The following is a 16,674-nucleotide window of genomic DNA, read 5'->3' on the forward strand; positions in this document are numbered from 1 at the left end:
TATCGACTACCTGATTTTCGACGGGGTGAAAAGCGAACGGAATTAACCGGGATCCCCTCGCAGCGCAGGTGACGCAACCGGCTAGATAAAATGAAATTAATTTCCTGCTTCGTTGATCGGATCTCTTGAAATCTGCGCTACCGTTACCGTTACCGATCATTAACAGATACGTTCCACGATGATTTAACTTGATCTATCGTACGATCAAGATTCTATATAAATTACATTATCTATCAAAAATGTAATACCTAATCAATTTCACGAAGCACCAAAACCTATCAATGTCCTAACAAAATTTCCTTCGCTTTTTGTTCCATGTTCATCCTGTTTTTGGACAATAGCAGCATCGAAAGATGTTGATAGGATGTCAAGTAAATTGGAGGAGAGAAATGATCGCGGGAAACGAGGCTGTTGAATCACCGATGAATCGAAAAGGAGGAGGAACGTCCGCATCGTGGGGTGAGTACTTGAATCGCTCCTATTTTCTTCGTTCATCGTTCTTTTCAACTTTAATCATGCTTAATCCGCGTCATAAATAACCCGCACGGTGTAAATAGCTCGGAAATGTCAATCTAAAAATTGGAAGGGTTCGTGAATAGCTGGTGTGTTTCGACGAAAGAAAAGCCAGTAGCTTGTTGGCTGGTCGATTCTGATGGGAACGATGGATCGGTTTAATCGCTCGTTCTCGCCTTTGTTTCATTCAGAACTAGTTAATTCTGCACATTGTTACTCCATTATGTTTACGATTGAACCTTTGAAAGAATCAGCCTCGCCCATACGGGGTTCGTGGCGAGAAAAGGGGGAGGTTTTGGTTGGACGGAGGGTGGCGGAACTCTCGACATTATTGGACAAGAGCTACCCCTGTACGTAGCTTCCCTTTGCAGAGCGAGTCTGCGCCCTGCCGCTCTTTTGTTTCCCTATTGTAACTATGGAAAACCGGGAAAGGGCTTCTTGCAACGAACAACAAAATAACGATTCTCGTTTATTTCATTTCGCATCCACCGGATAGAAGTTAATATCGAAGCGATTAAGGGATGATCTTTCTAACTCTTCCTTTTTGCGAGTGCTCTTCGTCTCAATTAGCGAGTATAATAAACGAGACTAGGGTAATATCGCCACCCTAAGGGAACGAATCATCGCGCCGATAAGCGGCGACGATGACACAACCGTCTCGTTTCTCGGGGGGTGAAATGTGGGAGGTACCAGCAGGGGAGGGGGTTGCTCGAGAGGTTCGCGCGACATCATTGGCTAGCACTGCACTTTGGCGATTCTGCGCAGGGGTGGTGATTCTATTACACGTCTTGGACGAAAGTACTTTTTTACGTAAACAAGTAAAACTCGTAATTACGAATCTGAAAAGAAGAAAAGGACCTCTGGAAGAACAAAATTCGAATCGGCAAAGTACACGAATGCGTAACGATGCTCCGAAAGTGGTCGGCCTGTATGGAGCCCCGAAGAGGAAGAAAGTAACTCCCCGTGTCAACGAGGATCAAGCATCAAGTTGATCGAGTGGAATGGTGGACCCACCCACAGCCCCCTCCAGTTGCAGGAGCGCGAGGGTGACTCTGCGATAAGAAGAAGAAGCACGTGGACGAGGCATCGAAAGCAGCCCCGGGGCGCAGCATGCCGCTCGCCAGCCGGTGGACGAGTGCCGGCCACTACACGGTAGACGAAGACCAGAAGAACTGTTGGCGGTGGCATGTTATCCGTCCTTCTTCGAGCCACGGTTCCGGCCGCGGTTACTCTTTCTATATCCACGGTTTCAGTCAGAGCGTAGCAGAAGAGTCGAGGGAACCGCGTTCGGGTTGGACAGAGACAGAGACGAAGACGAAGAATTGCGTGGGGGGAGAGTTGGTTGGTTGTTCGGGGGGAATCGCGGCGGTACGACGCGACGCGAAGCGACGCTACGCGGAACGCTAGGGACGAGGTGGAAGGACGGTGGAGGCGGGGAGAACGCGACGCGTCGTTCCGTCCGACGGGGTGGGGCATCGTTCCAGAACCTTTGGTGGGGACCACGAACCGTGGATCGTTCCGTTCCGAGAGTACGATGAAGAAGGGGCAAAAGTAGTGGCACCGCTCCCCTCCTCTCTGTCTCTCTCTCACCCTTCGGAGGGGTTCAGTCATCTCGCGCCAGCCGAGCCACGCGCACTCGCTAGTTTCACGTTCTGGGCTCGGTGAAAGACTCTCTCTCAGCTCGGACGCGTTTACCATTCTCGCGTCCTTCGCGCTACCATCTTCTACCCCTTTCTCAACACGGGGATGAATCGTGCCGCGTTCTCGTTATCCTTCTCCATCGACTTTCACCGTGTCGCGTTCGAGCCAGGATCCTAACGCCTGGTCGATGGACAGCTAAGACCCACGGACGGAACCAGACCGCCCCCTACGGACGGAAGCCACGGAACACCCCCACTTCTTGTCGATCCAAACCGCCCCCACCCAAGTGGCACAGTGGAGAGTTCCGCGCTCGAGTGGAAGGCACACCGGGTACCGAGTTTCACGGGTGGAGAACCCTCGGATACGTCGCGATCATCCCCCCAGCACAGCACCGACCAACTGGTGGAGGTCGCGCGGATAAGCAAATTTCGGAAAAGCGGAAACTAAAACGTTCGCGTTTAGTTTTTTCCCGTTATCGTATCTGTTCGTTGGTGCACGCGCGTCTACAACCCCCCACCCTTATCCGGACGAATCTGCCACCACCGGTAGAAAAACAAACCCTCTCCCCACCCACCCTCTCCTCGAGGAACTGGAGAACCAGCCAGCGAAGAGAGGACAGTGGCATCGCGATGATGCCTCGCGAATTCTCGACTTGTCGCGGCTAGCGGAATCTCGATGCTAGCGGAAGAAAATGATGATATACTACGCTAGGGGTGGTGAATCGGTCACGGTGTCGCGTTCATCGCGTTGAATAGTGATAAACACCCGGTTCGGGTTGGATGACAGTGCGACGCTCGGGAAACGAGGCCAGTGATTTTTCGTGGACGGTGTGATAAATTTTGGCCGTGTGATATTTATTATTTTTCGTGACAAGTGTGCTCTCTCTCTCGAAGAAGAAGAATTGCTGTGAACCTCCCTAATTAAACTGTTAGATGTGATTTGAAAAACGATGCCAAAGCGATCCACGAACCTAGACAACCGTTACTGTCGCGAGAGTGAACGATGAGACACGGTGACACGAGTCCTTCGAGCTGGAAAAGCTAATCGTCGCGACGAATGAACCACGAGGATCAACCATTTCATCGCGATTTCAGCAGGTTCGGTGCTGCTTCGTCGAGGACTATGGTCGCCAAAGAAGAAACACGACGAGGCAGGAACGAGGATACTCGTTGAGAAAAGTCGAGGTAAATACCACCGTAGATTCGGCTTATATTTTCATTCGTCCATTGACGCGAAAGATCGGACAGAGGTAGAAACGAAGGAGGTGGGTTTATTTATAATTTATACGAGCGTTTTAACATTTCCGCGCGCGTTGCAGCAACAAAGTATTTGAATGATGCGAGGGAAGCGATGGGTTATTGCAGGGGAGGCTGTAAAGTAGTTGGCAGTCACTTTAGTCTCGCTTTCTGAAAGGTGTACAAGCTTCGAAGCCCGATTTAGCATTGACCAAACGTATTGTTCCCTTGGGTAGAGGGGAGAAAATGAAACTTTTTACCGTGAAGAATTCTCGCGTTGATTGGCGAATCGCGTTCTGGAAACACGTACGGCTGTCGAATGGATGAGGATGCAGTAATTGCCGGTCAGGGAGGAATATCGCGTTCGGTTAGAGCGGAAAATTAGCGTTGCTCACGGTCCGACTGACTGGAAATAACCAAGAAACGCAGTCTGATTGTACGCGACGATGCTATCTGGGAGATTTAAGAAACCAGCCATGGAAAGAAACGCGATATCGTACGGGGGGTAGAGGGTGAATTTTTATGGGGAACAAGCTTGACGATTCCGTTCGGAGTGTGTAATCAGAATCGCTAGCCTCGATAAGCTTCGTGGCGTTCGTTTCAGGCTCATTCCTTTTTCGTGTTCAATAAAGTTTAGCCGTGTGAATTAATTCGAGCCGCACTCTTTCTTGTTCTTCGACCATTCTCAGACAGAGGGTCTGTAATTCGATTGCTCGGAGGGAGAGAAAACGAATAACTTTGAAACAGGTGGTGTTTTCCCTTTGCACAGGATGTAATTGAGAAATTTTACCCTCCGTTTATCGTTTGTGCCGGGTCATTTTCTTCTTCTATCGCTCGACAAGTTCTTTAGATCGCACGATACATTTCAACACGGGTCGTTGAAAATATTTAACCCCGAAGAATTCGATTCGCGGAAAGAGAAAAATTCGAACCGTCATAGCGGGACGGTGGAATGAAGAGATGATAGGGAAAGCAGAAGAGCACACTTGTTGATACACGCGGAGGCGAATCTGGTGGAAAGGAGTAAAGGGCGAAGAGAGAAAAAGAGGGCGCGGAGGCTGTGTAGAGAGGGTTAGAGGGGAGGGAAGAAAACGTCGAAACAATTGGAGGCGCGGAGGCGGCCGCATTTCATGTTGGCTGGCATCGGCTCCCTTTAAAGAGTCTCTTGCTTTTTGTTAGCTCTTCGAAAATTATGATTGTTTGTCCGCGAGATTTACTGCTGCCGCGGCCCTCTCAGTGCGGTGCAACGTAGTCATGGGTGCCCTGCAGGGGCACCTAAGACTCCTCTTGCCAACCTATCGAGGCAACGGGCGGAGGATGGGTGCGAGGGTAGGCTGGTTTGCAGAGATTAGAGAAATTCCTGCTACTACGTCAGCTTCCTCTTTTCTTTCTTTTTTTCACATGGTTGTTTATTTATCGCGCAACTCGTTCCACGTAATCTGGCTGCGCACAGATTAGCGATGTTTGAATTAGCTTATCCAACCCGGCGATTAAACATTACCATCGAGCAATCTGCGCTCCGTTTCGAATATTCAGCTACTCGAGGTTCTACAGTTGCCTTCTTTGTACTGTATTGTCATTTTAAAAATTTCTATGGTATAAGCAGTTGGTATTGGTCAACGTTTAGAATAATTAAATTTATAAAATCATTAGAATCCTCTATGAAATAGTACTTTCGGAGAATGTATTAACTTGTTTATTCAAGATTTTAAGGCTTGTAAAAGTTCTATGATTAAACGGTAATTGCAGTTTATTGAACGATATTAAAATTCGCGAACAAGGACTGAGGGTCGGGTGAGAACCGCTGCAAGCGTGTTTATTAATGTCGCGATGCAGATATACACCGATTTTACGTGAGGTCTTTTATTTTTACGCTCGTAAAAATGAGCTAATGAATCTGCACGCGTTCGTGGAATATGCGTGGAAACGTTTATTAAAATTGGTAATGACGATAAAGTCGAGGCCATTTGGTCGTCTCGAAGAATTTCCCTTCACCCCTGTGTGTATTCTATCTCTTCTCCTCTTCTACTCTTCTTCATCGGGTTCAGGTAGTAGCTGTTTGTCGCGGATTTTCTTTCTTTTCCCGATGAATTGTGTTCAAGGTTCGAGAGGATCTCGTTCGCTCGTAAAGCATCGACCCGCGAACCTCGATACTCTCTGTATTCCGTTGATTTATTCGTTATCTTATTGTGCCCCTGAACTAAACCCTACCTTGGCCGTCCCAAAAAGTGGCTTTCTTCTCTCTTTCTCCATCTCTCGGTTTGTTCCGGCCAGTTGTGGCGATCGCTCTATAAATTTCACCAGTCTTTCGAACCCTATATTTTCTCGTTATCCTCGCGTTTTGCACGACACGTTTTATTAAAGTACGATAATTTTACGAGCCACGGCCTCCATCCCCCCATTCCTTTTTTCTTTCCTTTTCGTCCGGGTTTGCTGGTAACCGCCACCCAGACGAGGATTCTCTTTTCCTCTGTTTCATGCTAGCTTCGAGACAGGATTTTTTTCATTATCCGGGAAAAGACGAGCGGAAGAAATTGCCCGAGGATCGAGGTTCGCGTGGAAATGGATTCTCCTTGGTGTAACGCGTTCCGAATTACTTCCATTCTCAACGCCTTTTCTCCCTTTATTAATGGAAAAAAAGAAAGCGAAAAATATGTGCACACGTCGTGTAGGATCGTTTAAAAATCGAATTGTTGTTCTTTACGATTGAGAGGGAAAGTTACCAGGCGGTTTGACGCGTTCACTGGCGCAAGTAGAAGTGGACTCTCAGACTGATTACCCACGATACCAACAATTAATTTCCAGATTTCAGCTTTTAATTTACTCTCCCTTGTATTATTATCATTGCCATAATAGTAATGTCATTCAGAATTTGTCCTCTTTTCTCTGGCATTAACCCTGGCCCAAAGAACATTGACGCGGGAAGTAAACGTGTGAAAGTAGAAAGAAGCATGGTAACAGCCACGCGTGGCGTTCGATCGATATAGTTTTTAAACAATTATTCAATTATCTTTGAATCGACGATACGTCGAGGTTGGCCAGAACAGGATCAAGAAGAAGAAGAAGAAGAAGAGTCGACGAGGCGAGTCGTTGGTACACGTCCGACTGTACCTTCCCCGAGAAGGCAGTTCTCCGCAGTAAAAGGCCTAAAGTTTTTAATACTTTCAGTTGTTTTTATGGCGGCTGGCATTTGCTCTTTTTTATTGTTCGTCTCCTGTTTTCTTCTCCCTTGCTCGTACACGACCCTTCAACCACCATCGAGAAAAGAAAGGGAAGTAAAAGGAATGAGAAAGTGAGGAGGATAGAAAGAGAAAGGAGTAGACGGAACGTGTGTACACACACGGTGGAGGAGAAAGAAAGATAGGAGCCGAAGGAGAGAAAGACCTCAGTCAGCCTTCTCTGATGTACGACTCGGCGGTCCGCGTGAAAAAAATCCCATAAACCAGTAAAAAAGCACAGGGTCTTTGGGCCAGAAGGGACGAAAGGAACGAAACAGAGTCGGGACAAGGGAAGAAGATGAAGAAGAAGAAGAAGAAGAAGAAGAAGAAATGGAGGGCCGAGTATCGCTAAAGGAATTCCTCTTATGACGAACCACGCGTGATTTTCTCTCATTCCCCTTACTTCGAACCTTCTTCCAGTTCGAATGTGCACTTCTTCACCTCCCTTTACAACCATTCTCCTATTTCTTCTTCTTCTTCTTCTTCTTCTACCACGTCTCCTACGTCTTCCTTCGTCTTCGTGTTCGTTGTCGTTGTGTATTTCTTCCCCTCAGGCTACTTGGACGAGGCCGTGAAACCTTCGCGATCTCGATGCACGAATTAAAAAGCGAAGACAGAAGAATTTCGAATGACTAATGACGGCCACATGTGCCGGCGTCGCGTCTATTCTTCTTCGTGTTCACTCGCCAGGATCCTCTCGAACACCGCGATTCTCCGTGTTGTTTCATCCTGATCGATTTCTTGTTCCTTCGAGTTTTCTTGCCCGGTCTATTAGGCGACCTACATCACTAACCGAGAATAGACTTATTCGAGCGACGAAGAAAACGTACGATCTTGCATGCAAATTTCTCTCTCGTCGTTTTCAGTCATGAATATTTCTGCCTCTGTTTCGTAACGATGCAAAAATGGGATACTAGTTGCATTTTGTCCGTCACTTTTCCTGCAAACTTCGTGCTGAAGAGTGCAAAAAATTTCATTTACTTCATTAATTTGCAAAATTCCTACCTGTTCGATTGGTTAACGAACGTTCTCTGTGCTTTGTATCGCGAATCAATAGTTTATTAATTTTTTTTTTGTTTTTATTGGTTTCTGTTGATTCATGTTTCATTTGTTCCACGTTGCTTTCAATAATTGTTACAACGCGGATATGCAAATCCCAGGCGGACAAAACCCGCACGTGGAACGGAGGAAAAAGAGAAGATAGAGCAAAAAGAGAGAAAGAGAGAGAAAAAAAGCGTGGCATAGGCAAAGAATACGGATTGTAGTTTTTTGCCGGACTGTAATGGTGTATCGCCGCTCTCTATGAATAGTTATGGCTCGTTTCGCATAAATTAGGCCGTAAGAATTAATAGCTAATTCAGCAGGTTTTCAATTATCGTCGAAGCGAGAATTCAGTAATACGAACCTTATAAATATGGAGGAGCGACGTTGTTGCTCCCACGGACGCCAATTTTTCAAAAAATAATGTTCGTCTAATTTTCTCGAGGATAATGGGGGAACCGACCATCGAATAAAATTACTCTACATCTTTTCTTCTTCAGATATTTATTCTATCTTATGCATACGCGTGTACGTAATTAAGAAATGGTTCTAGAAAATTTTGGAATTCGTTCCAGCTGAGATTATTAGGAGCAAGGATTCCATCTATCGCGTTGATCTTCGAATGTTGGAGGAAAAAGGGAGAAAGAAGAGTTAGAGATCGGAGCAGCATCCGTAATTTCAGATAGACTCGGTGCCTGGGTGTTATTAAACCCGATAGGCCAGCGAATGTTTCTCCCTCGCGGGTGTTCCTCGACTTCAATTTAAATCGGTGACTTTGCTCTTCTACCTCTTTCCACTTCCCTTCTTCGCTTTCTTTCTCTGTTTCTCTACCGGACGTTGTACGTGCGTGGCGTGTACATATATCTGTCCTTCGAGGCAAGAAATCCCTTCAGGATCCTTTCGGTCAGCGAATGAAATGGAAAGGAACGAAACGAGATCTACGATGCCGCGTCGCGGCGGTTCTCCAATAGCAAACGTTCCCGGGTTATTAAGCGGCGATAATTATCGAATTTAATCATCGATCCGTGGATCGAACTTCTTTTGTTTATCACTTTTCTCGGACTTTTAGCTTCGCTTCACTTTTCATTCGTCTTTCCCTCGTGAAATTTCCCCCTCTCGCATACGGACAAGAACTCGATTAACCGAGCTTAACCAGCTTTGATAGTTTCTTATTCTTACCGAGTCGGTTTCTTTGCTCGTTCAGTGGAATAAATGTAGGCTCTCTTAGATTAATGGACGGTGTACGATAATCTCAAACTCGATCGTTCATACTTGATAAATAATTTACTAATTAGTCGAGAAAACTTTGCATCCTATTGTAACTAAATTAATAATCATCGTTCGTAGCGTTAATTAATTCAACAGAAATCTACTTAAACGCAGTTAAAACGTCGTTTAGCTTTTCAAATTACAAATATGCAATTTTCATTCGAAAACATTACCTGTGAACTACATACAGGTAACACCGTTCAAGTTGCTTCCAGTTTAATTAACCGAACAGCTTGATAAATCAAGAGCGGGCCAGTAAGGCGCGAATTAATGATTTCTATCGATCCACGTGACACCGATTAATAAGACGATCGATCAACCATCGATTTAAATATTCCTAATATCGTATACCCCGTGAAACAACTTCGATAACCATCGACCGAAACACGTTTGAAAGTTTGGAAGAAAATGAAAGAGGACTCGGTCCACGTTCGCAAACTCGCTCGTTTAATTACGTCGGAAGAGAAGAGTATCGCGTCGCAGTCGAGATCGTTTGTCACGATGATCCTCTGACAAGTCAATGCCACGTTCTGGAGTCAAAGAAATCATTCATCACCTCGTGGCATCGTGGCATCGTGTCTCGCAGCGGTTATTCGCGTGCTGCTTCCTGTCAGGGCAAAGCTCCTCTGGAAACAGGATCCTCTGGAATTTCTCTCGAATCCAAACTATTTCAAGGAACACCCGAATTACACCTCTACCCCGGAGATTACAGGATTCTTTTTTAATTGAAAATTTCCTGGCCCGAATGCTTGGCGCATTTTTACACCGTGTAATTAACACGACCGATAACAGACGATAAGAACACAGGCATTCTTTCGCGTTGGGTTTCCTGAAACTGGATTGTAGGATTTTGTTTGAAATAAAAACTGTGCAGGGTGCAATTAAGGCGATCGATAACGTACGATAAGAAGGATTGCATTCTTCTTGTATCGCGCTTCCTGCAACTGGATCGTAAAATTCGTTTTAATGAAAGATAAAAAAACGTAGAAAGTTTCTTCCGATTTGATGTGGAAGAAAAGTCTGGGAAGGCTGGAGGAAACAGGAAGCTCGACGAGCAAGAAGAGGAGAGTCCTGTCGGTGACAGGCGCGACCGGTTCTCCGGATCGCGTTTTCATCGACGAACGTTGTTGGTGTCGCGCGAGTTCGACCGTTATTCAAGAATTAATTCATAATTAGAGCGGCCCACCTATGGGGAGCCTAACCCACATTCCAGTTGCCAGCTGTCCCCGCCAGCAGCCTCGTTTCCAGCTTTTCTTTTCCTTTCTTCTCTTTTCCTACCGCTCGCCCCTCTCTTCGTCTTCTCTTTTCTCCTTTGTATCCTCGCGTCTCTCTCGTCTGCTCACCTACACGCGTTATTTTGCATGGCTTCGTCGCGTTAACTGCACGCTGTTGAAGCGGAGAGAAGAGAACTGGTCCCCAAGTGGATCAGCTGATTGCCGGCTCGTATACACGTCCACCTTTCGGCTTTTCTGTTTAACAACCGCCTCGACCAGGTCCTTGCATTGTTCCTAAGCGGATTTTCTTCAGGATCCTTCTTCAACGTTCTCTACCCGAGGACGTTCTCTTTTAAGGATAGGGGCATATTTTTGGAATTTCGTTCACGGCCAATTACTCAACGAAAGATTTAGATATGTATCTTTTAAAAGAAATAAATGTAACTTTCTCAGCTTTGAAGGTTTTGACGCTTTGTCAGCGTGTTAACGTAAAGGACACGTTTCGCAAGGAACGCGTGGGAGTTGGTGGAAGACTCGAAAGGATTAGAAAGTCGATTTCGCGGATCCAAATTCGAAGCTGGCCAAGAAGAATCCGTCCGTGGGTCTTTGCACCCAAAGGATTCCAACAGCGTCGTTTATGGAACGGGCAAGACACGCCATTAGATTTATGATTATGCAGCACGAGGTTTATATTTATGAAAGGCACACCAACACAACTACCTATGGCCAGATGTGACGTTAATCCGATCTACCTGGACCAGTTCGATTCGGATCACCTGATTTACGAATTTATCGTTTCTCAATCATTCGCAATCAACCGGTTCTTCATTGTTTCATTTTCTCGTTCGATTTTCAAAGAAAGAAATAGAGGAGATTGGTTAATTAATAAAGAGATAGTTAACGAGCTGGTTCGACAAATCGTCACGGTTTGAAACGCGGTCGTTGAGATAAAGGCGAGAAAAGCGACGACGGCCGTTTTATCGATGTTCTTCCCATCCAATGAAGAATCCAGTTTTCTTGAAACTTGACTTTTTGCTCGGACTTGTCGATCGTAAAATCCGAGATACGCGATACGGAACGACTGTGAAATGCGCTATATCTGCGTGTACCTGCAACGAACGACGATAGCACGCGCGGAGACATATACTGCAACGGAAGAATGCAACTGGCAATGTAGGTCAGCTGGATTCTCTGTTGCACGCTCTCCGGGGCCTTTTATCTCCGCGAAATCGGCCGATTTCTTCGCGCGGAACGACCCGCAGGATTTTTGCCGTTCACGCTCCTTTCTTCTCTCTTCCTTATTTCCATGAAACTCGTCTCAGCGTTCTCCGCGTTGCTGCGAATCATTTCGTGGGAGGATACTCGTTTCTGCTTTCTCGAAAAGGATTTTTTTTCGTCTTTCCTTCTGGGAAAGTGGAGCGTACGAAACGATTCATTACCGAGACGATGCAGATCCATTTTAATCGCGAATTTAGCGGAAAGATCGAATAACGCTGTTTAAAAAAAAAAAAAAAAAAAAAGAAAACAGGATATCTAAGAGGACGATGACTTTTCCGTGTCAGCAAAGCGGAGCGTCGCGTTGTTTCTCCTGGAACGACGTAACGAAATAATCGGTGTTCGATTGCCGTGCAAGCAATTAATTTCCCCGTTTGGCCAACTCTCCGATTTCTCGCGCACCGTTGCGGAATACCGACTGTTCGGTTCGATCACGCGCGAAAAGAAAGAACACCGTGAACACGAACGGAACGATATCGCGTGCGAGCTACGTCACGTTCGAACAGACCGAGATCCGATTAAACGAACGACGATAAAAATTATCCGTGCGAGAAACGATCGTTGCGACGCCTCTTTCGCAGCCTCGTCGATCGTCGCGATTAAACGATTCTTTGTTTTTAACCCTTTCGAGCGGTTTGGTGTAGGTACCAGTGTACCGTTGTACCGGCGTAACGATATCTCTATCTCGTGTCTGGGTCAGATAGTCCCTCGTCAAAACACGCGTGTTGAGTTGCATCGAATTAACGTGACCATTGGTAATGAACTTAGCGAAAAATTAAAAAGATTAATTATCAACCAATTTATTTTATTTATTAATTACATTTTCACGTTGATTGTGTGGTTGTATTCACAAAAGAAAAAACAAAAGTTAAAATAGTACCTTCGAGGACAAGAGCAAGCAACGCCACCCCATCAATATTGGTTCACCCCAAATTTCGAGCACACTCCGCCTCGAGTAGTTTCCAAACGATCTCGAGACGTCACAGAAGGTGGTACACTAAAACCTGTATACATATTCGCGGGCTGGTATTGTTTGCAAACCTCAAAATCATTGAAAGTGAGAAAAAAAGGATCATCGTTATTCAACAGGTGCCCGCGAATAACTATAGCCAATCTTCTGCTCATTTTATTTCCAAAACTGGAGCGGATGACTGCATAAAGTAGAAATATATTTTAGCGTACCTCCACCAAAATATCCGCGAAACCACGAGGGTGTTCGACTGAAAGAAATGGAAATTCCATAAGAGAAAAAAAAGGGAATGGTGGAAGGGCGATCTCACGGCGCTTTCTTGCGCTAAGCAAAAGGAAGGAAGGTCCTCTATTCGTCTCCTTATTGAGACGATCGAAGGGAGGCAACGACGATTCGATCGGTCCTGGGCGTTCGACTTTAAAAATTCGAACAACTTTTTCCAAGGTTCGGCGCGGGACAATTTACGACAAAACCCGGTCAATCCGCGCTGTCTTTCTGAAATTCAAATGGTGGCCGCACGAAGCCGTTGAAGCGGGGAACCGCCACTTTTTCCACGCTCTCTCGCGCTCTCCTCTCTCGAAACGATGAACAGAAAGGCGCAAGAAAGACGGTGGGGGAGGCGCGGACTCGCGCGCGCACGTGAGCCTCTCTAAATTTAAATTTACGATTTCTCCCGGCCCGCCGCGTCGCGCCGCTTGTCTCCGCGGACGCTCGTCTTCATTTCACTCGCGAGCCATGTCGTCTGATCTTTTCCCGAAAACGTTGGACCTTCGACCGACCGGAAATCACCGCATCCCTTTTTCTCTTCGTTCGTTAGTTCGTTCGTTCGTTCCTGCCAGAAGGGCTGCGATTCTTTCGACGATTCTTCTTGACGTTTAGATTTCTATTCGGATCATCCCCTTTTTGGACAGAAAAGAATAAAATAATTGAGGGTGAATTAATTTTACGAAAATTCGACGATCCGCATTCGTCGAGTATCCGTCAAGATTTTAGTAGGACACATCTTAATCGTGCGTGCACAGACTGGCCACGTTGTCACATATTCTTGATTTAATTTAATTTAAGTATAAACTCGCGCCAACAAACCACTGGTATTTCGAGGGGACGTTTGGGTGCTTGCGTGCCTCGGGTTTAACGTGAAAATAGCAAGGAGACAAAGCTTCGCGACGCAATTTGTCATCCTTGCGAATTTTATTTCGCGCTCAAAAGTGGAAGGGTATATCCCTACTCGAGCGTTGAACTTCTTGGAAGTTGCACCAGATGTGCCCGTGATTCGCCAAACATACTTTTACAATTACTTGTATGTTTATAATAGTATTTAACACCGTCAAACCGTTACCGTTCCACGCTTTTCATTACTCAGTTATTTAATACACTTAAATGTAGAGCGTCGATTAAAGCGTTAATAAGAATTTCAGTATACGACTCGGTTAACGATCGAAATTTCCAATGAATTGAAGGAGAAATTCGATCGTACGTCGGTTACTGGAGAAGCGGTTAATCGATAATCGCAAGTTCTTTGCAACTAGCACGGCGAAGGAGGAGAACATTTCTCTGGGTCGCTTAAGCCGTTCTTAGTCGCTTATCTGCGACCGGTGGCGTTAATTGTTCGATACACAGCCACCCACGCACGGAAGTCGACTTCCTCGCCTAATCGCCCGGCGGAATTTAGTTTCTTGATTCGGTATTTATGCGCGGCACATTTTTCAGCGGAATTCCCGCGAATGAAACAGAAAGGGAGAAGAGAGAAAGAGGGCACGAGCGCGATATAAATCGTCCGCGATAAAACACGTCGAGATAGATCCGCGAACACGAATGAAAATTCGATCTATTCGCGTACGAACTCGATTCGATTCGAGCGTTAAACGTAAATTGAAATTACACTTGCATTTTACTCCTTTTATTTCTCTTGCTGAACATAACACTTTTATTCTCAATTTTTTCACCCGTTTAATTGTTGATTTTAAATGTTGGCACTTGTATGACACAACATTCTACCTGTTAAATATTACTTATTGTAATATTTCACAGCTTAATTTGGTCGTAAAATTATTACGTAAAGAAGCGTATTGATTTAAGATCATACACGTGCTTGCCACGAATGATCTTTGCCACTCGATAATGCGTTCTTTCTATCTTTTATCTTGCGATCTAAATTCAATCATTCCTATGTTCTTCGTCGCAATTATTTTTCAAGACTGTGAATAAAACGACAGCTGTTGGCTTGACAAAAAGAGGAAAAAAGCAGTGTCAAATGTGCTTTTGAAAACAACGCGACAAAAAGATGATTTGTAATTGACACTTTTCGAGGTTGAGTTTTTTTTCTCCCAGTTCACCGCTTCTTTATGCATGATTTTATTAAAACTTGGAATAAATAAATTCTAGAGGTTGCATTACAAACAGTAATTTACATTAATTACAGTTCGAAGAGTAATTGCACGTTAACAGTAGACCCGACAAGAGTTCCAACATTATCAGAAGTTAATTGCGAACAGTGATTTTTGAGTGAAGATTATCCTGAAATTGAAAGGTTCGACGTTAACGATTAAAACTCGATTATCCCGGACGAAAAGATGTCGGAATGGACGTGATCGAGTAGGTGTAAAGAATAAAGAGACTCGGGGAGCAGTGTTTATCGTGGCGTGGTGCATGTATGTAACTAGGCCGCGGTGTTCGGGTGTGGCCGTTGTCGCGCGCATTGTTTCTGAAATTACGATATTGTAGTTATTAATATTTATATATCGGTGAGCGGAGGATCGTCGGAAAGGCTGGCAGCGTCGACTTTCTAAAGTGGTCGAATGCCACCGCATTCGAGGCGACGCGACGCGGTGCGACGCGACGCTCGACGATGTACCTTGACCCGAAGCCGAGTAAAATTATCGCTTTCGCGGTGAAAACGCGTCTCGGAAGTTGCACGGTGTGACGGATATTGATCGAGTATCGCGTTCCTTGCGTTCGCCAATAAACGTAACGATCAATCGTATCGAATCGAACGATTCTCACAGACAAAGTGTCTCGATTCGCGTGCAAACGATTCGAGAATCGAGATGTCGGAGATAGACGGTGAAAAGAGACGTACAGCCTCTTAAATGTTGTCGACGGGGCCGGCGTTTCCCGCGCGGGACAAGGTGACGACGGTTGAACAAAATTTCGTCCGATAAGAGGCACGTTATTCGACGTTTCGTCGCGATCAAATTGGCCGGGACATGGCGTGGCCATCGCGGCGGTCGCAGCTGCTCGATATCTGCTCGTCTAACCAAATCAGGTGGAGCAGCTTGGAATGCACCAGTACATAGGACCGTTTGATTGACGTTTTGAGGCCGCTCGTTTGTCACAGAAAAGCCTCGGACTCCATTTGTTCGTTCGAGGCTCCCTTTGCTCTCTGTGCTTCTCACCCATCTTTCGCCTCGCGCCGTACGGCGCACGGACCCTTTTTCCCTCGGCTTTCTTTAATTATTCCGACCGTTTCGTTTGCTCGTTCTACGATAACGATAGCCACATGCTAGGCTATCGGTCAAAGTCAGGAAAACCAGCACCAACGAGATATTTTCGAAAACGATCGTTCTTATTTTTTCGTGGTGAAAAAAAGAAGATTGCAAAATAAAATGTCGATCGAACGGGTAGAAACGGATATGCCAGCTGCCGTTCGATCGGTGCAAGCTCATTGACATTTTCCTCGAGTTGCGATGCGGCGATCGGCGGAACAACGAGCGTCATCGAGCTCACGATCGCTACGTGACGTTTCCCCCGCTATAAAAATGCGCGTCCGGTAGCAATTGCAGCCTGTCACTCGCTTAAGTTCGTTAATAAACATCACGATCATCGAGGACCCTCGAATGGTGGGTATCGCCGAAAAAGGCGATAGGAGGTTCGCGTTCCGTTGCTTCTCGCTTCGGTTCGCTCGGTCGCGTTGGCAAAAGACAATGGAACGCACGAAAAAGGCGCGAAATCCAGAATGTCGACGGCTAACAGACGATTGCGAAGGTGGGGCACGTTCGACGAGCAACGTCTCACAAATAAATTATCGATACTCTGATGGTATTCGTCGCGGAATCGACGATTCTATATGATCGGCTGCCGGACGGATGAATATGCTGCGGACACGCGGAACATGCCAAGCGTGCGACGCCTCTTCATTCACTCGTTTCGTCGTTCCTGGAGGGAATGTCGATCTCTCTCCTGGAACTCGACAGATACTCCCTCCGGCTTTATTTTCCATCCAGACCCGCGTTACACACTGAATTTCGTATACACCACGATTCGAAAGGTACGCGATGACAGGGATCTGAGAATGATAT

The 16,674-nt window shown here is 45.9% G+C and overlaps 1 protein-coding gene across 4 annotated transcripts in view; it reads left to right on the forward strand.

Moving 5' to 3' along the window:
- The first annotated feature begins 388 nt into the window (after positions 1–388).
- Positions 389–16,674, forward strand: part of LOC114874274 (zinc finger protein castor homolog 1-like) — a 72,491-nt gene continuing 56,205 nt past the window's right edge. For 2 of the 4 annotated variants that reach the window (XM_029183435.2, XM_029183438.2), the window contains exon 1: positions 2,113–3,338. The gene's annotated coding sequence lies outside the window, so the exon portion shown is untranslated. Of the gene's footprint in view, positions 460–2,111; positions 3,339–16,674 lie in introns of those variants that run through there. The other 2 variants (XM_029183436.2, XM_029183437.2) reach the window with 2 other exon arrangements.

The sequence above is a fragment of the Osmia bicornis genome, chromosome 10 (assembly GCF_907164935.1).
Source record: "Osmia bicornis bicornis chromosome 10, iOsmBic2.1, whole genome shotgun sequence".
Classification (NCBI taxonomy): domain Eukaryota; kingdom Metazoa; phylum Arthropoda; class Insecta; order Hymenoptera; family Megachilidae; genus Osmia; species Osmia bicornis.